This window comes from Mixophyes fleayi, chromosome 3 (genome assembly GCF_038048845.1).
Source record: "Mixophyes fleayi isolate aMixFle1 chromosome 3, aMixFle1.hap1, whole genome shotgun sequence".
Taxonomy (NCBI): domain Eukaryota; kingdom Metazoa; phylum Chordata; class Amphibia; order Anura; family Limnodynastidae; genus Mixophyes; species Mixophyes fleayi.
In genome coordinates this window covers 175493459-175515590 of record NC_134404.1, presented here as the reverse complement: position 1 = coordinate 175515590, position 22132 = coordinate 175493459, and the positions used below count along the sequence as shown (strand labels likewise).

Here is a 22132-nt window from a genome sequence, read left to right as displayed (position 1 = left end):
AGCGTTAGAAGATATAATTTCCCCGCAACGCTGTAGTGAAAACATGAAATGATCAGCTTTTGAGGATATTGGCTGAGGAAAATCAGGGAACATTTGAATGTTGGAGAGAACTTCTGTGTCTTTAGCTGCTCTGGCTGTCACATGAAAAAAGTACATCAGAAAGAGTGTGTCCCTGGGGGAGGAAACAGTAGATGCCCTAGGTTTGGCCAGTCTATACACTCTATTAGTTAGAAAGTCAGAGTCCGTAGCTGATGGAAGCAGTTTGCAGAAGAGTGTCACAACATATGAATGAAGATCTTCATTAACCACCAAGTCAGGTATGCCTCTGATTTTGACATTACTTTGCCTAGAGCAGTCTTCCATATTCACCATCTTATCTTTAAGAGATTCTAATTCTTGCCGGAGGGTGTCGTGGGCGTCCTTTAGACCTTTGTGGAATGCCACCAATTTGCCCATTTTCTCTTCCAGATGGTTAGTGCGGTCCCCTTCTTCACCCTTGAGTTCTTTAACATAAAAACATAGAATTTGATGACAGATAAGAACTGCTTGGCCCATCTAGTCTGCCCAACTTTTAACCTATGGTAACCTCAAACTCTAGTTGATCCTTTCATTTTTGGAAGGTTATCCTTCTGCCCATCCCAAGTGTGTTTAAATTGCTCTATTATATTATACTCTACGACTTCTGATGGGAGGCTATTCTATTTATCCACTACCCTTTCTGTGAAGTAGTTTTTCCTCAAATTTCCTCTGAACCTACTTCCCTCGAGTTTCATTGCATGCCCTCGTGTTATAATACTTCTTTTCCTTTAAAGAATGTTTCCCTCCTTTACCTTGTTAAAACCTTTGATATAGTTGAAAGTTTCAATCATGTCCACCGTTCCCTTCTCTGCTCCAAACTATACATATTAAGAACTTAAAAACGAGGCAAACCGTCATTGCTGTGTCGTCGGATATTGCAAATTTTGGATTGTATAAGTACCGTGCTACACAGAGATCCAGCACCATTTCACAGAGAGACACAGAAGGGGTAGAAGGGTTGTTGGCAGTCTTCAGTGCAGTTGGGCAGCGTCATAGCTAAAACAGAAAAAGGAGGGGTGGCAGTTTTCAGTGTTGAAAGACAAATTATAGGTCTGGCAGTGTTCTTCAAAGGCTCCAGTGACATTCTCACGCAGAAATAGGAGAGGTAACAGTAATTAGTGCTGAAACAGAATTTCAAAAAGTAGTGCTGGCAGTGTTCTTAAAAGTCTCAAGTGACATTCTACTGTGCCATAGCTCATACATAAACAGGAGAGGTGGCAGTGTCCTTATCACTCTCAAGTCTCCAGTCACATTGTTCTTGTATATAGGATAAAAAAGGTATAGGGATAACAGCGCTGCTCTAAGAAAATGTAAAGCTGCCAATGTGGGTCTGTGTGGGACGAATTCCAAACTTCCCAATGAACTATAATCCAAAAACCATAATATTGACCCACGGCGCGATGAATCACGGTCTGAAAAATGGAAGTAGGGTGCAAAATATAGCAGAACTAACGATAATAATATAATGACAACAGTAGGCACTCTGGAAATAACCAGAAGGGTTTAATAGATATATCCCTATATGATAGCTAAAAATAATCCATTATATATGTATGACAAAGAAGGAAAAAAAAACAAAAAACCAGGGGAAGTATAGTTCAAACAGCAAAAAATAAAAAACAGTAATGATGTAAGCCAGTAAAAACTACAATTCCAGCAATGTAGATGGAAGGATAAAAGTTACCTCTGGATAAGTCTCAAAAACGGGTATCTAAGTTTGTAAGTCTGTAAAGCCCTCCGGGGCTAGGAATGGAGGCTCTCTCTCTCTCTCCGGAAACGGTGCACCGCCGACTGTAACTGGATTCAGTGAGCTCACTTTCTCTTCCTGTATTCTGGAACGCAAGCCTGCGTTCCAAGTGCCGCACTTCCGGTTTCGAGCAGTGGGGATATGCAGCAACGCTATGAAGTATAAAAGTTAATAAAAATGTACTGTATCCTCTTCTTGCAAAGAATAATAAAAACAAGTGTCCAACGCGTTTCACCCCTCCATCGGGGGCTTCCTCAGGGAAAAAAAAAAATGTATATTTTGCACCCTACTTCCATTTTTCAGACCGTGATTCATAGCACCGTGGGTCAACATTGTTCTTGTCACTCTCCAGTGTTCAGTAATACTGTTCTTGTCACTCTCCAGTCTCAGTCATGATTATGCTAATCCCTCTGCATCATATGCTAAAGCCTATTTTCAAGTGCATAGTGGTTTTAAGTCAGGGAAACAAAAATGTAAAAAAAAAGCTTGCACCTTTTTAAAGAAAAAAACATCTCTCTAATAAAGGTGAAAGTTTATTGTAAAAAACATAAAATTGCCAACATGTCATTCTACCCAAAATATTAACAAGCATGTCAGCATCAGATAGATCCCTTCTCTCAGCTAGATCACAGCACCTGCAATCTACACTGTCATCATCCTCACACAATACTAATTCATCCCCACCTGTAATTGCCGGTAAGGGCCTTTCCCGTGGAATTTGTAGTTCATTTTACGACAGAGCTGTCACGATTTTTAGCCAATTCTTTTACACCAGACCAAATGTCAAAATGTTGGGCTGACTTATATGCATCACCACTGGGTGTCTTGGGAAAGCTAAGATTTTACCCAGCAGCAATTGCCAGAGAAACTGAGGGAGGATGAGTTGTTGTGTCAGGTACCACTTGAGCTGTCAGCTTGCTGACTAGGAACTCACTGCATTGGGAGCTCACTGCATTTCTTGATCTCTGGTCAGTTGGAAAGAAAGAGAAGACAAAGGGCCTGATTCATTAAGGATCTTAAAAGAAGAGGTATCTTATTTCAGTCTCCTGGACAAAACCATGTTACAATGCAAGGGGTGCAAACTAGTTTTATGTTTTACATAAGTTAAATACTGACTGTTTTTTCATGTACAGTTAACCACAGATATGTGGACAAGCGAAACTGGGAAAACTAAAGATTATATGACTGTGACAGTCATATAATAAGTTGGTGAATTGCCTTCAGCAGCAGAAACAGCAGCAGCATGTACCCAATAATGCCAGGCAGGCTACTCTGTGTATCAGCGGCTTCACTAAGAGGCATGCCAATAACAACCTGTTTGAAAAACTAAGGGATGTCATTGCAACATGGCTTATCCTGTTTGGACTCTCAATATTGTGAGAGCATTACAGTGCGGTGAAATGTTTTGTTCACACAATCTACTTGGTGGTACAAAGCTTTTTGAAAAATGACAGCGACGTGCAGGAGATTCTGTCTGTGGGCCGAAAAATTTCGGGATGTTTTCTGCATTCTGCAACAGCATATAGTAAATTGCAGCAGCTGCAGGAACAATTTATTTTGCCCTGCCACCAACTGAAGCAAGAGGTGGTAACGAGGTGGAATTCCACAATTTATTTGCTTGTGAGGATGGAGGAACAGCGAAAAGCCATCCACGCTTAATCCACAAGCCATAACATTGGGAAAGGAAAAGGAATGTATTTTAGTCCAGCGCAGTGGAAAATAGCGATTCGAAGTAGTCACCTGTGAAGTGAGTTCAGACACTGCTAGCATGAGCAAAGTGATTAGACTTATTGGAAAAGCACCTTGAAAAATTGAAGGCGGTGATGAAACAAAGAAACTGCGTATGTCGGACTTTTAGATGAAGTACTTTAATCGCTTCTCCAGGATCGAATAGTTATCAACTTCTGGAAATCGGATCACTACATTATGGTGACTATGCTTGATCCTAGGTTCAAGAGCTATGACTTCTCTTTATTTCCAACTGTCCCAGATCACAAGAGATGCAATGAGCTCCTGTTGAGCAAGTTGACAGCTGCAGTGGTACCTGACACGATGGCGTCCCCTCCTTCAGTGTCTCAGGCTACTGCTGCTAGGAAAAAAACTAAGCTTTTCTAAGAGACCCAAGGATGATACAGATGATTCAGCAGAACATTTTTATATCTGGTCTGGTCTAAAAGAATTGCACAAAAATCGTAGCACCGCTGTCGCAATGCCAACTGATCCCTGTATCAACATCCAAAGATTGGTGAAGGATTATTTTAATGACAGTGTAAAAATTGACACATCAGACAGTCCCTTTACATACTGGGGGGAAAAAAAGGCAATTCGGAAAGCCATGTACAAACTCACTTTGCAACTACCTCCAGTGTGTACTCGGAAAGGATTTTCAGCACAGCTGAGAACCTTGTGGTCAATTGGCATAGGAGGCTACGTCTTTAAAATGAGGAAAAGATGATGTTCATCAAAATGAATTATAAATTCCACGAGGAAGGCCTTTACTGGCATTCAAATCAAATTACAGAGACTTCTGTAATGGTGGATTCCAGCGGGGAATAATTAATATTGTGTGAGGATGATGTACAAACGGATGAGGGTGAGGATGATGACAATATAGATTGCAGGTGTTGGGATCTAGCTGAGAGAAGGAAGCTAGCTGATGCTGAAATGCTTATTAATTTTTGGGTAAAATGGCATGTTGGCAATTTTATGTTTTTCTAAAGTAAAGTTTCATCTTTATTAAAGATGTATTATTTTTCTTTAAAAAGGATAAAGCTTTATTTTTACAGTTTTGTTACAGAGACTTCTGTAATGGTGGTTTCATGCGGGGATGAATTAATATTGTGTTAGGATGATGTACACACTGATGAGGGTGAGGATGAGGCTTAAGATAACAAATTCTTGCCACTGTAGAGTTCATTAACAGCACTGTTACCTTAGCTGTCTTAAGCTCATTGTTGACTTGCTTGGTTTGTTTGGGCCCCTCACAAGACACTTCAACCACAAAAGTAGCACTCCTTGTCGCTGAAGTGCTTGGTTTGTTACAGTTGCATGTCCTTTTTTAGATGGAATTGTCACAAGGACAATTCCATCTTGCACCACTTTTCCTGTCAGCTACTGCTGTGTGCCAATGTTACCTATATTTGCTATAAGTGCTGAAGTTTGTTTTCAATCATCCTTTCACTTGCTTTTCTCTCGTACATGTGACCACATACTGTGTTTTTCACTGGATCCACCATCTCCAACTGTGTTATAGGAGTGTTCAGGGTGACGGCGATCTCCTCATCTTCATCTTCCAAAGCTTCGTCTGCAGTGGCCAGTGACACACCCATTTGTTTTCTCAGGTCTTTTAGCTGTTCTTTACACTGGACATATTTATCCTCCTGCCTCAGGGCCTCCTCTGTATTATTCTCCTGAAGCGCAGTGTTTCTCTCATGTACAAGCTCTCTTCAATCCGGGATCTCATCCGGTGGGTCCCGTTTGAATTTAAGTACGGTATCCTCAACTGCATCTAAATATTGGTTTAAATCTCTGTTCAATGCAGCATATTCCAACATGACCGATTCCATGCTGCCCATATGTTCCGTGTCACAGTCTGTCTGAAGCAGATGTAATGTCACTCCAGTTGTAATATTCTTTACTGTGTCTGCATAAGTTGGCAGTTCTTCAGCGATGAGAGGGAGATATCCAGAGAGGAAAGGGGGTTTAAGATGCAGCACGAGGAGACATGATTTAATAATGTAGAGTTCATTGACAGCACTGTTGGGATTAAGGCTGATAAGCTATTGGTAGCTTGTTTTCTGGGGGCCCAAACATATTAAGCAATTCAGCCACAAAAGAGGCACTGCTTGTCGCTGGAGTGCTTGCTTTGTTAAACTGTACATGTCCTTTTCAATATCTTACAAATGAGTGGGTAAGGGCCCAAGGACAATTCCATCTTGCACCACTTTTCTTTTCTGCCACTGCTGTGTGTCAATGTTTTCTAGATGTGCTATGAACTGCTGTGTGTTTGTGTGGTTGCTCGTCGTTTAGCATCCAGCCAGCTCGCTGCAGTCTTTGTCCGAAAGTGGATGAGAATAATATTATGACCTGTTAGGTGGTCAAAATTGACTGGAAATGACTGGAAATTAGTGTTATTAAGGTTAATAATAAAGTAGGAACAAAAAAAAGAGCAAAATTATGTGACTTTAGCATACTTTAGCTATGTTTCTAAAAAATACAGATCCAAAAACAAAACACAGGATGGTTTTGCCAAACCAAAACACGAACTTAATCCAGATCCAAAATCAAAACCAAGACACGGGGTTAGTGAACATCTCTAGGCAGTACCAATGACCTATACAGTGGCATTATTACTTCTTCATTTTTCTACTGATTCCTCTCCCTATGCAACCAAGCATCTGACTTGCCTTTCTCATTGCTTTGTTACATTGCTTACCCTGAAATTGTGACTCCTAGATTCCTCTCTTCCTCAGTAGTTTCAATTATATTTCCATTAATACTATATTTAGCCTTTGGGTTTTGAGACCCAAGTGCTTGAATTTGCATTTTTTGGCATTAAACTGTAGTTGCCACTCTCTTGACCAGTCCTGTAGTCTACCTAGATCATCGATCATTTGTTTTAACCCTGCTGGTGTGTCTATCATGCTGCACACCTTTCCCTCCTGTGAATGCACTCCATTTACTATAACTCTCTGTTTTCTATCCTGCAACCAAGATATTATCCATTTAACCATCTTAGAATCTAGTTTTCGATTTTATTTTACAGTCTGTGATGTGGGGCAGTGTCAAAAGCCTTGCTAAAATCTAGATAGGCTACATTTACGGCCCTTCTTTATCTATTTACAGCTACTTCTCCTCCCCCCCTTGATCTATAGATGCTCACATGGTAGGAGAGAGCTCTAAATTGAGGTTAGTCAGCATAAGTTGCATAGTACTGACAGGGGGCATTAGAATCCAAATGGGCAGAAGAGGCTGCGAGGAAGTCCATTGTTTCAGGTAACAAGGGGACATGAGAATTGAAGAGAGGTGGAGTCTCCTGTGGAGAGGGGGACTACTTCTCCTTGCCCTTCACCAAGTGTTTAAAGTAGTTTACAGCACATTGGGTTTGGCATTCTTAAATTTTTTTAGGACCATCATGTACACCAAAGGATAGATTTCAAACAAAGCAGCTTGGCTCAGACGTAAGGTCCAGGACTGTGTCAAGCAAACAGATCACAACGGATGGTGTTGATATGTAGACATAGGTGGGTCAGTGAGGGCGAGATTAGTAACCAGGCGTAATCAGGCTAAGAGAGGTAGCCTTGCAGGACCTACAAAGAGTTCCACATTCAGGCACGAAAGGGCCAAACCAAGCAAGAGTATCTTAAGAATTACTAGGGGTGTTAAGGACCACTGACTGGCAAAATAAAGTTTCACCGTAAACCAGGGATCAGGTAACTTTTTTACCTTTTACCCCCAAATATATTTAGATAGGCCGACGTTACCCCCTTGATTTGAAAAGAAGAAAATCATATATTATTAATTATTGAAATTCAAAATGTTATTGAATCTATTCAAAATTTCTTTGAAAGCTTCAACTTTGCTTCATGATGTTGCTTCATTTTTGATACAAGAGCATCAATTTTGGGGCATTTTGATGTCAGTGCAATTTGGATACAGTCTTCAGCATCCAATCGATTTCCTGCTTTGTTTTTATGTTCGTTAGAGTGGAAAATCCTTGTTTGCAAAGGTAGGTTATTGCAAAAGGCAGCAACTTTTTGACTGCATCCTCATGTGCAATTTTGAAAGCCTTTGCAGCTGTTGACATCCAAAAATATGACAGATCTGCTTTGTTTTTAAATGCAATACGTGCTTCATTATTGCATTGAAGCTCAAGAAGTGCCTCTGCCAACCCTGGAGGCTCTTCTGGTACAACAGCAATTTCACATTTAAAGGGGTCTACAATCCAACTGACAGCATGTGAATCGGCAGCATTACCCCCAGGAATTTCATTTTTACCCTATTTGGGGTAATTTACCCCTGTTCCCTGACCACTGCCGTAAACCCATGGTCGGCATATAGATGTAAATTACTCTACATGGGCAGAGTGTAATGTTAGTGTCAAGTATAGATGCTCACTGACCCCCGTGTTTTGGTTTTGGATCTGGATTACCATCGTGTTTTGGTTTTGCCAAACCGCCATTGCGTGTTTTGGTTTTGTTTTGCTATTTTGTTCAAAAATCAATGTTTTTGGTCATAAAAGAACCAAATTTAGTGCTCCACCTGTTTCTTGGATAAGTAATGTAGTTGTAAAGCTAATAAATTATCAAAAAAACAGTTTAATTCCTGGTAGGCCTTCATTAATTCTACACACAAACCAGATTGTCTTCCTCTTCATCTATGCATATTGGCAATGCAGCCATCGTCTTTGGATGTATATTACACCCTACACTTATAGTTAAATAGGTAAAGAAATGGACAAAGGCAGTTTGGTTTCTGTCTCTTTAGGCCCCCCTCCACTTGTAGAAAATACGGAAAAAGTCAGCTGTTATAGACTGTACAATATTAATAGAAATGGACAAAGGCAGTTTGGTTCTGTCTGTATAGGCCCCCCTCCACTTGTAGTGCAAAATATTGTTTTAGATACTGCTGACAAATATGACTTTTGACAGCCAGCACTTGGAGTGCCAGAAATTGAAAAAAAAATCCTCCTCTATCCTCCTCTTGCTGCTGTAACAATTAGTATTAATATTAGAATTGTATAGAATAGAAACAATAATGTGTCCAATTATTGCTCTGTCCCTGCGCTGATATAGCCTGTGACCTAACCCTGCTCTCTCCCTCTGTCAAATGGCGATGGATTGCTGTGGAGGCTGGTATTTATGCTTTTCAAATCTCGCAAGAACTGAGCTCAGAAATACGAATACGTCTCAATAATGTTGCCTCGATTTTGATTCCAAATGGGCGGGAGAGTACCGAGCCTGCTCAGCTCGGTACTCGGATAGGCAAAATTCGGATGGATTCGGATCTCGGGGAACCGAGCCCGCCCATCTCTAGTGTCAAGGCAATAAGGTTTCTAGGATTCTGTCTCCGGACACTTGGGACTAGCTGTATCAGGAGTGTAGTGGAAACTGGGAGGTCGGTTGACTGTCTTGTTCATACTCATAGAGCTTGCGCTAATCCTGTATACTGGATGTTAGGATGACTGGAATCTGGACCTGATGGATGGGAACATGAACAGGGGAGACCCGAACCACGACCAGAAACTCAGGACCTCCAAGAACTCAGAGACTCAGACAAATATAGTACCACAACTGGGACTGGGAAGACCTCAGACAGAGGATATACAGGGGTGGCAACCTCCTGAGACACAGAGATGGCTCCAGAAGGTGGATGACTCAGAACAACAACCTACTACCTCAGATAGTCAGTAGAAGAGACAGGAATAGATTGATGAGAGGAGTATCCACACAGAAGGTAACAGCTGGAATCTGTACATGAGCAGATAGAATGAAGGTGAATCCACACAAGGAATAAATATCCAGAGTCTTTATTTCAGAAGGCAGAATAAAGCCAAAATCACACAAAGGGTTAATGATTTGAAGTCCATATAACAGCAACAGGATGAAGCTGAATTCACACAAAAGGTTAATGATTTGAAGTCCATATAACAGCAACAGGATGAAGCTGAATTCAAACAAAGGGTTAATGGTTTGAAATCTATAAAACAGCAAACAGTATGAATCTCAACTCATTCAGAGGGTAAATGGTTGAAGTCCATATAGCAGCAACAGGATGAATCTGAATTCACTCAGAGAACAAATGTTTGAAATCTGTATACAACAGGTGGAAAGAAGCAGCAAACAAACAGCAACTGGAACTAGGAAAGTGTTGCACTGGCAATTAGCTGAGTGTAGAAGGCGACTCTTATAGTCTGCAGAGGAAGCTAATTGGTGGATGAGATCAGGTGTTCAGACTCAGCAGGAAGTTTAGCAAATGTCTCACCCAAGATGGCAGCCTCTAGCAAGTCCCTGGATAGAATGCTGCATTCGACCAGGAGGGAGATGTACGGTGATATAGTACCGCCGAGTGGTGTAAAAAGGACTAAGACCCCGATTTGTGACAGTTAGGAGACATAGGGCATGATAAGGAGAAGCAACCACCAGGGGGAAGCAGAGCTCCACAGTTGAAATGTCAATGATAACATTCTAGTAAAAGCAAGAACTGTGATTACTAACTCATAGCTAGTACCTGACAAGACTGCAGTGAACACTTCAGCTGCCTCAACAGTGATTCCTAGAGGCTGTAACCTCACACCGATGAGCCGGCTGGATTGCCAGAGGCCCAAGATGAAGGGCGTCGGGGAACCAAGATGGAGGAACAAAGCGTGCCACTACCAGGGAGCACTGGAGCCTCCTATAGTACAAGACTTGACCCGGGGGCATAGGTGGTGGAAAGGATCCAGAAATGCTGATAACGGCGAGAGGAGACACATGCTTTGAGTTATGTCCTGTTGAGGACAGGGGATCCATGGTTTAAATACATTTGCTTGTATGGCAGACAGAGCTGAGCAAAAATGTGGCCGTCTATCATGACTGTAGAGCCACGGCCCCCTAGAGTTTGTATTATAAAAGAAGTATATCACACTTTAATAAAGGTAAAATGGGCATTTGCTTATGGTGCTGTAGAGTATTGACAATCATTAAGTTCAAATTGTTCTCCAGGTCCTGTTCATATAATTAACCACTTTAATAAGGGACAACCTCACCCCCTGCTGTGACTATTTCTCCTTTTTGATGTTTTACACTTTAAAGGAAGGATGTTCTAATAACCTGTACCCTTATGCTGAGCACTCTATATCACAGCATTTTTCTCATAAAAACCAATAATAATTAGATTGGTATCAATAATATTGTTCTTAGACATGTTGGACAATATGGTTGGAAGATTATTGCTATCTGCCTGTGTGCACAGTCATCATAACATCACACACACATGCCCTGTGATCATCAGGGCCCTCTTAAGACCATCTTGGGCCCCCGGGCACAGCAGTGCACCGGGGCCCCTATATATAAAAAAAAAAAAAAAAAAGATTATATATATGGGCCCGTCGGAGGAAGCCAAAAAAAAAAACCTGGAAAAAGAAAAGTATTTTCTTCTTTTATTTTTCCAGGTTTTTTTTTTTTTGGCTTCCTCCGACGGGCCTCCCCGGGCTGCAGGGCCCCCGGGCACCTGCCCATTGTGCCCTGAGGGAAAGACGGCCCTGGTGATCATCAGATAAACAAAATCATAAAACTAATGCAACTGGAGCAATGTGTCACCCACATATCTATTCTCAGCACATGTGACTTGGATGTAGATGCATCTCTTACTGTCACGACTCAATGTCTTACTCACTTGTCATTACAGGTTAAAAAAACAAGAAACACATCTCAAAACAACCCTCACACTGTACCGTATGTTACTACCACATGAAGAATTGGAATGGGTGGCTTTATGGTTACACCACAACATTAATATAAGCACACATGTAAACTATAGCATTTTGCAGTCCAGCAATTTAGCACATTACACTCTAGCAAACAAAAAGAGTTAATGCAGTGAAGAAACAGCTATTTTTCAAGAAATTATTGCAGATTAGACTAGAGTATTAAAGGCACAACTTACTAGTTTTTAGTGTTAAATAAAATGGAAAAATGCTTATACATGAAGATGATAAAAATGGCATAATTCTATTATTATTGTTGTTGATTTTTAAAGTGCCACAGCACTCTGCAGGACCAGGCATTTGGGAATACACGGCATACATAAAACAGGACCATACAAGGTAGACAAAATAATACAGACAAGAACACAAAGGATAGTGAAGTCCCTGCTCATGAAAGACCTTACAACCTATAACTGTGGCCAAAAATATTGGCACCCCTGCATTTTTTTTCTAATCCCCATTTCTTCCAGATAATTGTTGAAATAAAAAAAAATGTTGTACTCACACACAGCTTATTCCACACAGAAATCTTTAAATTGACTGGGCAATATATTGGTATCTTTTAAAAGCAGATAGAAATAATTAGATTTCAAGCAGTTATTTCTCCTGCAGTAGAAAATCCCTCATAAAACAAGCTTAAGAAAGGACTCATCCTACATTTTTTGGCACTCCGTGTACTGCAATGAGCAGCAGAAAAGGAGAAAAAAGCCAAAGAATTGTCTGAGGAGGTCAGACAGAAGAGTGTAAGTTTCTAAGATGTAACCAAGCATGGATAATCTCAAGGCTTCTAATCAATCTCCAGAGACTTTTACGTTTCGTACGTGTTATTTGGAAGAATAAGGCCCATGGCACTGAAGTCAACCTCCCTGGACGTGGGCGCAAGAGAAAACTTGATTGAAGATTGCAGTGCAGGATTAGTGTAATGGTGAAAAAAGTACCTTGATCAACTGCCAATCAGATTCAAGCTGACCTTCAGACACAAGGTACGACAGTTTCAACTTGCACCATCCGCCGCCAAAAGTGGTTACATGGTATGAGGCCCAAGAGAGCCCCAGTGCTGAGAAAGCAAAACATAAGGTCCAGCTGAGTTTGCCAAAACACACCGGAATAGACCAAATTCCTTCTGGAAGAATGTACAATGGACAGATGAGATTAAATCAGAGATTTTGGATAAAGCACATCATCCCTATGTTACAGAAAGCAAAATGAAGCTTTCCAAAAAAAAAAAAAAAATGCCTTCCCTACAGTCAAACATGTAGATACCAATACTGTTGTTAATTTCAAGATATGTTTAGTGAAAATTGAGTTATTTGAAAGAGTGCAAGGATACCAATATTTTTTACCACAACCTTAATTGGAAGAGGGCACAGTTTAAACAAGAAATTAGGAATGTTGTGAGTAGTATAGATGGGGGTAGGGTAAGCTCTAATAAAGAGAAGAGTTTTCAGAGCATTTAAATTTTGAAGGCTGTCAGTGACTGATCCACTGGCAGTGAAAACAAGTTAAGTGGCAACAGAGACAGTGGGATGTCAATTGCTATATTGAAATCATCTAGTATGATTGTAGGCATAAGATATGTACAACTAATCCTCTGTCATTTAAACATGGTTTTTTTTACAAGTCAGTTTTACTAGTGTATGGTTTCCACTATCTATATCCTTTTTGATGTTTAATTATTTGTTGAATGTAAAAAACATTATAGTAACACTATCAGGTGCCTTTTTTCTGTTATAAAATATATTTAAAAAACATTCTGTACTCATTAAGTTGAGCATGTTCTGGTGTTCTTCACTAAATCACCCTTTGCAATGCAGTCTGGACATTCTCATTAGTTTTCTCATGCGCTAGCTGTTCCCCTTGTAAAGGTCACATTGCAACTTTCCCAGGAGACCAAGCTGACTGTGGAAGTTGTTATATAAAGCAGATACCTACATGATGCTTGTAAATATATGAGAGTAGGTTCTAATTCAAATATTTGTAGGAAATAATAAATTGTCTACAGTACATGTGGTTATCTTATAACTTGGTACAATCAGGTACAGGAATGTGTTTTATTTCACTTTTATTTAGGCATTAGGTGAACAGACTATTTCATTGCTCATAAAGAAACAGGAGGGATGGTAGTTCTTAGAAGTCTCCAGTAATATTGCTCTGTGCCATTGGTCACACAGAAACATGGGTAGCAGTGTTCTTGTCACTGTCCAGTCTCCGTGCCATTGGTCACACAGAAATAGGGGTTAGCAATGTTCTTGTCACTCTCCAGTCACATTGTACTTGTGATTCTCCAGTCTCCGTGCCATTGGTCACACAGAAACAGGGGTACCAGTGTTCTTGTCACTCTCCAGTCACATTGCTCTGTGCCATTGAAAAGGATTTACATCAGTCCACAGAAGATCAGGAGCACTAAGCAGCTGCTGGCACCAGTCATAATGATTGTATGCCCTCTACGTCATCTGCTAAAGCCTATGTTCAAGTGCATAGTGGTTTTAAGTCAGGGAAACATAAATTTAAAAAAGAAAAGCTTTTACCTTGGTAAAGAAAAAAAAAAACACCTGTAGTCAAGGCAAAGTTAACTGCTGAAAAACATAAAATTGCCAAAATGCCATTCTACGTATGCAGTGGCAAGGAAAGAATCAGGCCTTTGCCTTTCTGTATGAGTGCTAATTCTGCAACTGTCAGTGAGGCATCTTCTTTTAAGGTCAGTCATAACAACACAAGACATTTTAATTTTTACTCAAAAAGTGGTGCCCAAACACTTTTTAAGTGTAAAAGCCTAGCTGGAAAAAACAAAATGGCATTAGAAGATACTGTATCTTCAGATTCAGAAATGACACAAATTCCCAAGAAGAGTCTATCCACAAGTGCTATGTATAAGCCTGACCTTTCTGACACTGTACTCATAAAGAAGCCTCCTTTCAGCATTTCTGCAGCTGTGGGGATGAGCAGTCCAAGTGGAGCCGGTGAAACATAAATTGAGGATGCCACTTTGGAATTGCAACAGGATGAGGGGAATATTTATGTAGCTAACGACGATGCTAATGAGGATGTTGATGACGATGATGTTGTTTGTGCAAGTCCTGCACCAGTGGAAGTAGTTCTTGCACGCAATAAGAAGAAGGCCATTGCCATGCCTGGGCATAAGAAAAAAAAATCCTCGTCTTATGTGTAGAATTAGTTGTCTAGAAATTTGTAGCGTTTGTAAAGCCACAAGCAGTACAGCATCAGCTAGCTCCCTTTTCTCATCTAGATCCCAGCACCTGCAATCTACACCCACAACACCTTCCTCATCAATATCCTCACCAGTTATTGGAGTTAGTCCTGCATCCAAGTTGCTAAGGCTAGATGACTCCTCCACTATCCAGGATTCCTCAGAAGAATTCTTTAGCGTTAGTCCCAATGCTGCTGCTGGGGGTGGATCTTCATCCCAAAAGCAGACCAACAAGAAGACTACTAGTAGTTTACAACAAATGACTGTTAAACAATCCTTCGCAAGAGGAAGCAAGTATTAAAGCTGTTACCCAGTCGCAAAGCGGATCACAGATGCCATGGCGATTATGCTAGTATTAGAACTGTGCCCAATATCCACTATTAATGCAGCTGCTTTTAGACAGTTAATTGAAGTCTTGTGTCCCTGTTACCAAATTCCATCACAACACCATTTTACTAGAAAAGCTATTCCTCACCTCTACCAGAAAGTTCATAAAAATGTAATTATTGGGCTATAAAATGCCATTCTACCCACTGTACACTTAACCACAGATATGTGGACAAGCGGAACTGGGCAAACTAAACATTATATGGCTGTGACAGCCCACTGGTTTGGTGATTCGCCTTCACAGGCAGGAACTACAGCAGCATGTACCCAACTACGTCACACTTTTCTGAGGCAAGCTACTCTGTAAGTCACCGGCTTCACTAAGAATCATACAGCTGACAAGGGATGTCATTGCAACATGGCTTATCCCACTTGGGCTCTCCTCAGGATATGTCATTTCTGATAATGCCACCAAAATTGTGAGAGCATTACAGCTGGGTGAATATCATCACATATCCTGTTTTGCTCACACAATCAACTTGGTGGTGCAGAGCTTTTTGAAAAATGACAGGGACGTGCAGGAGATGCTGTCTGTGGCCCGTAACATTTCCGGCATTCTGTAACAGCATGTAGGAGATCGCTGCAGCTACAAGAACAATTTAATTTGTCCTGCCACCAACTGAAGCAAGAGGTGGTAACGAGGTGGAATTCCACCCTTTATAAGCTTCAGAGGATGGAGCAACAGCAAAAAGCCATCCACGCTTACTCCACAAGCCATGACATTGGGAAAGGAGGGGAAATGTATTTTAGTCCAGCGCAGTGGAGAATACTTTCCGTGTTGTGCAAGGTGCTGAAACCATTTAAAGTAGTCACTTGTGAAATGAGTTCAGACACTACTAGCTTGAGCCAAGTGATTCCCTTAATTAGATTTTTGGAATAGAAGCTTGAGAAATTGAAGTAGGAGATGAAACAAAGCAATTACGCTAAGTATGTCGGACTTGCAGGTCAAGTACTTTATTCGCTTCGATAGGATCCAAGAGTTATCAACATCTTGAAATCGGATCACTACATTTTGGCAACTGTGTTTGATCCTAGGTTTAGGAGCTATGTCTTCTCTTTGTTTCCAACTGACCCAGATCTCAAGAGATGCAAGGAGCCCTTGTGAGCAAGTGGACAGCTCAAGTGATACGTGACATGTCACTTTCATCTGTTTCTCAGGAAACAGAAAATAGCTTTCTCAAGAAACCCAGGGATGATGCAGATGACTCAGCACAACATTTTAACATCTAGTCTGGTCTAAAAGAATTGTCCAAATACCAGGACACCTCTGCCGTAACACCACCTGATCCTACAATCAACATCCAAAGGATGGTGGAGTATCATTTTAACGACAGCGTATAAATAGACACATCGCAGAAACCATTTGCAAACTCTCTTTGCAATACCTAAGCTGTCCAGCTTCCAGTGTGTGCTTGCAAAGAGTTTTCAACACAGTCGGGAACCTTGTCAGTGATCGGTGTAGGATGCTACTTCCGAAAAATGTGGAAAAGATGATGTTCATCAAAATGAACTACAAATTCCAAGAGGTAGGCCTTTACCAGCAATTACATCAAATTACAGACACTTCTGTAATGGTGGATTCCTGCAGTGATAAATTAATATTGTGTGAGGATGATGTACACACTGATGAGGGTGAGGATGAGGCTGTGGATGATGACAACAATATCTTGCCACTGTAGAGTTCATTAACAGCACTGTTAGCTTAGGTGCCCTAAGCCCATTGTTAGTTTGTTTTGTGGGGGCCCAAACAAACCAAACACTTCAGCCATAAAAGCTGCACTCCTTGTCATTGAAGTGCTTGATTTGTTAAAGTGTGCATGTCCTTTTTAAGATCCAACATAAGGGTGGGAGGGAGGACCCAAGGACAATACCTGCTTGCACCACTTTTCTTTTCTGCCACTGCTTTGTGGCATTATTTCCTAGATGTGCTATGAACTGCTGTGTATTTGTGCCGTTGCTCTGGCGGTTAGATTGCAGCAGCTACAAGAACAATTTAATTTGCCCTGCCATCAACTGAAGCAAGAGGTGGTAACAAGGTGAAATTCCACCCTTTATATTCTTCAGAGGATGGAGGAACAGCAAAAAGCCATCAGTCTTCGCATTCATTGGTTTGTTAAACTGTACCTGCTACCCCTCCTGTTTCTGTGTGAGTTTGTTAAACCTTTTTAACATATTTTCCAAGTACAATTCCATCTTGCACTGTTTGATATTTTGGGCTTGGTCTGTCAGCTTGTGTAACAGTCAACAATTCAGGTTTCAACAGTATTATTAGGTCGCCAATTCACATGGTGGACAATATGATTAGGTAGACTATTCAAATGTGGACAGTATTATTATAGGGTTATGGAAATTGTTAAGGACAGGTCTAGGGATAGGGACAGGTCTAATGATATGGATAATACTGTTTACATTTGAATTGTCAAACTAATAACTACAGTCTACATCGCAATTGATGTCCTAATAATACTGTTAATTTCATTAAATTGTTGACTTTATAACCTTGTCTACTCTGCTGTCCATCAATCATAATATGGCAATCCAACATAAGGGTGGGTGGGAGTTCTGAAAAGATAATTCCAACTTGTACCACTTTTCTTTTCTGTCACTGCTGTGTGGCAATGTTTCCTAATGTGCTATGAACTGCCGTGTCTTTGTGTCGCTGCTCTGTCGCTTAGCATCCATTCAGCCTGCTGCAGTCTTTGGCCGAAAGTGTATGAAATTAATATTGTGACCTGTGAAGTGGTCAAAAATGACTGTAAGTTAGTGTTATTGAGGTTAATAATAATGTAGGAACAAAAAGAAGAGCAAAATTATGTGATTTTACTATATTTTAGCAATTTTTCCAAAAAATACAGATCCAAAACCAAAACGCGAAGTTAATACAGATCCAAAACCAAAACACTGGGGTCCTTGAACATCTCTACTTTAAACATATCAAAATTGTAATGGGTCGCACTCTTAACGTGGGTGTTTTGATCGTATGAGCTGCTTGAGTAAGGAGTTAACCATGCTCCTGAATTGATTACAGTACTGGGGTATATTAAGTGTTCCTAGATACAATTAGATTTTTAGTGAAAATGATTATGGTCATTCTGATATTAATGTTGGTATGAAGCTCAGCAGGCCTCGAATCATGAAGAGTAGGGACTAGGCCATAGATGAAGCAGGTAGCAGAGATGAATGAGTCAGGAGGTAGGCCAAAGAGTAAGAGGATGTATGGGAACTATTTGGTGAGCCAGGTGAAAATGCTAAGGGCTTGGTTAGGAAGTCAGCCCCACACTATAGGATGGCTCGTAGTGGTGACGGTCAGATGGAGTTAAGAGGCAGTGGGTTGAGATGGGTAGAGGTGGCAGTGAATCTGTTGCCGGGTCGGTATGGGAGCCAGGAGAGTGTCAGGTGGAAGTGCTTGTGGTAGAAGGGGTTGAGTAGCACGATCAATAGACCACAAATCTGCTCCCCAATCCAGTGCTGCCAGGTGCTTCTCTTCAAATCCCTGGGGGGTGGGGGAAGTAGTCAAATGTAGAATTTCAGTGACTAGCGAGGTCTCTGAAATTCCATATTTTTTTTATCCTAGTAAAGAGGATATAGATATATATATATATATAATATACACATACATACACACTATGCCTTTCGCTCCTCATGTTAATTTAAGACATAGGTGACCTGGGAAATTTAATGACACTGAACCTTCTATCATCATACATTTTGTTCTCTTGCAGAAAAGAACAACTTGTTGCTGCTGTTCTCTGATAAAAACATTTGGCAGGCGATATTAATATGTATAACACAGAAGTGTTTCTATATAAAGTCTGTGCTGCATTTGGAAAGCTCTTTTTTGCTAGTGCTTGATGATCAGCTCAAACACATTCTAGAGTCACAGATAACAGTAATACCAAAGCTATGCATATTATACAAGGTTTCATATCCTTGTGACCTAGGACAATATCTTCATTTAACTGCATTGTCATTTATATTAATTAATCTTTAATTTCACATACTGTGCTACTATTATAATTATTTTTAAAACAAATATTTAACCATTTGTTTTTGCTGACTTCCCATGCACATGCTAAAGCAGGAGTTTTAAGGAGTTGAAAGAATGTTTCCACCATTTTAGCTAGCATCTAATGTGTTTATTAAAAGTTCAACTAGAGTTAACCTAAAAGTATGTACACCCCCTCAAACTTCCCTGCTGCATTTAATACTCCAAAACATATCTAAGATTTATAGCATTTTGAAATACAGACACAATTTCAATATATCACAATGTTGCTGCTTTTATCTATGTTTTTTTGTCTCAAAAACAATAAGTCCAGTAGAATGGCTGTTAATTGACAAATATCATGAAAATGTAAAAACACATATTAGCTTAATTACAGCAAAATTGTACCCTTTAAATTTGGTCATTATATAATATCTGAAATGGGGAAAAATATTAATCAGACTAGTGAAAATACAGCACTAATAGGTATTTTGGAGCTTTATAATGAGAGCAAAATTGTAATCTTATATATTAAACACATTGGTCTGTTTTTTCGTTTGTTTGTCTGGATATGCATTGGGACACCCCTGCACGGATTGGGATGAAACTAATGCAAAGTGGTCCAGTTGGATTCTGGCCAGGTTTTAGGAGGGTTAGAGTCCCAGTCGGATCTCCCATTGCAGCACGTTGGGCAGAACTTTGACCTGGGGACCCTGCTCTGAGCCTTCCACTGGATGAATTTGGATGGAAACTTCACAGAGTGGTAACATTCGCTCCCAGAAGACATAGTAGAGGGTTGAGGTCCAGGTCTGAACTCCCGTCTGTGTGGGCAGAACTTTGACCCGGGGAGCCTGTTCTGGGAGTTTCCCTTGATCGATCTGGATAAAAACGCCACAGAAAGGGGATGCCTAATGGAGTGTTTGGGGTCCTGGTTGGACCTCCCGTTGGTGTATGCTGGGAAGGACTTTGATAGCCTTCCATTGGATGGATTTAGATGACATCTTAGCTGCTAATTATTATTATTCGAAGATTTAAACCTGGGCAAGCCGGGTACATCAGCTAGTATTCTATAAATGCCTATACTCACAGCATACCTGTGCTTAGAATTCTAACTATGCTGATGTTTGACTTCATAAATCAGACACCACTTGCCTAGTCAGAATTTTAAAGTCAGGTATAGTATATTGCAAGTACAGGACTTTCTGAAAAATCTAATTAATATATTTTTCTATCTTACATATTAAATAATTACCATAGTTGCAAATATGCATTGGTTTGCTGCAACAATTTTCAAATTCTAGATAGCTATCCCAGAGCCGTAACTTAAAATTTTAGCGCCTGGGGCGAGAAGGAAAACTGCCACTTCTCTAGCCTTCAATTTTAACCAAATGAACCTAAAATATTCATAAACTCCGCCTCCCTTCCACGATGCGTCCTGAGCGGTTCCCCTCTTGCACAGCCCAAGTTACGGCCCTATATGTCATGGCATAGCTTGGAGTGTGCAGAAAAGGGATTTGTTGATGGATCGCTGTCATACAACCTGTTACTACTTTAAAACATTACTTTTGGAAAATATATATATATATATTTTTAATGCAGGTCTACATAGACCTTTTAATAAACAATACACAAAGAAGGCATCTAATAACGCAATATGTTATTCTAACAATACTAACTTACGCAAGGATTTTTAACATATATACCAAATATAAAATGTATTGATTTTATCTAGTTACTTCAAGTCCATCCATTCTGGTCAGTCTCTTTAATATGGATATAAGAAGAGTACATACAAGTAGACCAATAGAGAAAAATATATTTATATATAGTGTTGTAAAATCTAATTTTTAATACAAAATATTATACATATTTTAGAATTGCACATATTATGTAGACCTCTATAAATTAACTTGTTACCGACATTCTAATTCCTTAATCTCAAAAACTGCTCCAAGCTTATTTCCTGCACGTAATATTGCTTTATAGAAAAACTGGAAATACATTACTCAAGAGATGGACGAATATGTTTGGATTAGAATTACAACTAGCATATTTTGGCCAAGTTTCTGTAACTGACAGTGGAAAGCTGTTGAAATCATTGCTTTATTTACCACAGTCATAGATGCCAGAGAAAAACCCCCAAGAGATTAAACAATTTTCTAGAGTCACGTAAAATGTCACTTGAGACTATATTTATTCTTCACCTCTACTGACCTTGAAAATAAAATGAAAAGTTTTTACTGGTGATTTGTGTTTGAAATATGAAATATAAGGAATCACTATTCTTAAAAGGTGACATACACACCTCTTAGCTTTAATGCATTTACTCAAATGCATTGAAACACAGGCAATTTTTGAACGTGTTTACAGTACACTTGATTAGGTATCATGTTTTCAATACAATCATCAATGTGTGCTGACATGTTGATTTGTACTGGAACGGTCAATGATTTTGAATATGAACAATTGTCACATAAATTGCATATATGTATATGATTACTTAAGAAGTAGAGCACAAAATAAGCAAACCAGATAATCAAATAGCTATGTCTTTTTTTTTAGCAATGTTTAACAGAAGTTATATTTTTCTACAAAAAAGAAAAAACTTTCAGCATCCCAATGAATGATTACAGTCAATTCCTCACTTCGTCTATATTCATTATATTAATTTACTAAAGAGAAAAACTAGAATTGCCCTAGTCTTTTCACTTCCCAACACAGCAAATAAATTGATGCTTTTATCAATACTTGCACATACCAACATTACTGTTTCAGTATATTATAATGCGTTTGTGTATCATATTGCATAATAGAAAAATAATGTTTACTCATTACTAGATGCAGCATCAAGACTGAAGTCACTCATTTACTCAATACTAGCAAGAGAATGTTCATTTTTAAATTTGATTTTGATATTTACTAAACAGTAATTTTTGACTATTGTTTTTGTAATTATTATTATTATTATTATTAATTTTTATTTATAGGGCGCCACTAGGTATCCGTAGCGCCGTACAGGGACAGACAGAAACACGATACAGGGTGAGACAGCACAGTACAGTTAACAGAAAGCACAGTAACTCAGAAGCTCAATGAACAGCTAGATTAGAGGTGAGAGCCCACAGCGGGGTAGAGACAGGGGCCGGAGGACCTCACGGAGGAGACAAGGAGCTGGAGAGCAGAGTTAAGGTGGTGGAGAACAGAAGGAGAGGAGGCCCTGCTCGGAGGAGCGTACAATCTAAGGGGAGGGTAGGACGGACA

The 22132-nt window shown here is 39.8% G+C and overlaps 1 protein-coding gene across 4 annotated transcripts in view; it reads right to left on the bottom strand.

Moving 5' to 3' along the window:
* FHL5 (four and a half LIM domains 5) overlaps window positions 1-22132 on the bottom strand; it is an 83362-nt gene that overhangs the window by 21190 nt on the left and 40040 nt on the right. Inside the window, exon 2 of one of the 4 annotated variants that reach the window (XM_075202806.1) lies at window positions 980-1074. The exons of the other annotated variants lie outside the window; for them this stretch is intronic. The gene's annotated coding sequence lies outside the window, so the exon portion shown is untranslated. The remainder of the gene's footprint in view (window positions 1-979; window positions 1075-22132) is intronic. 4 annotated transcript variants of the gene reach the window in all.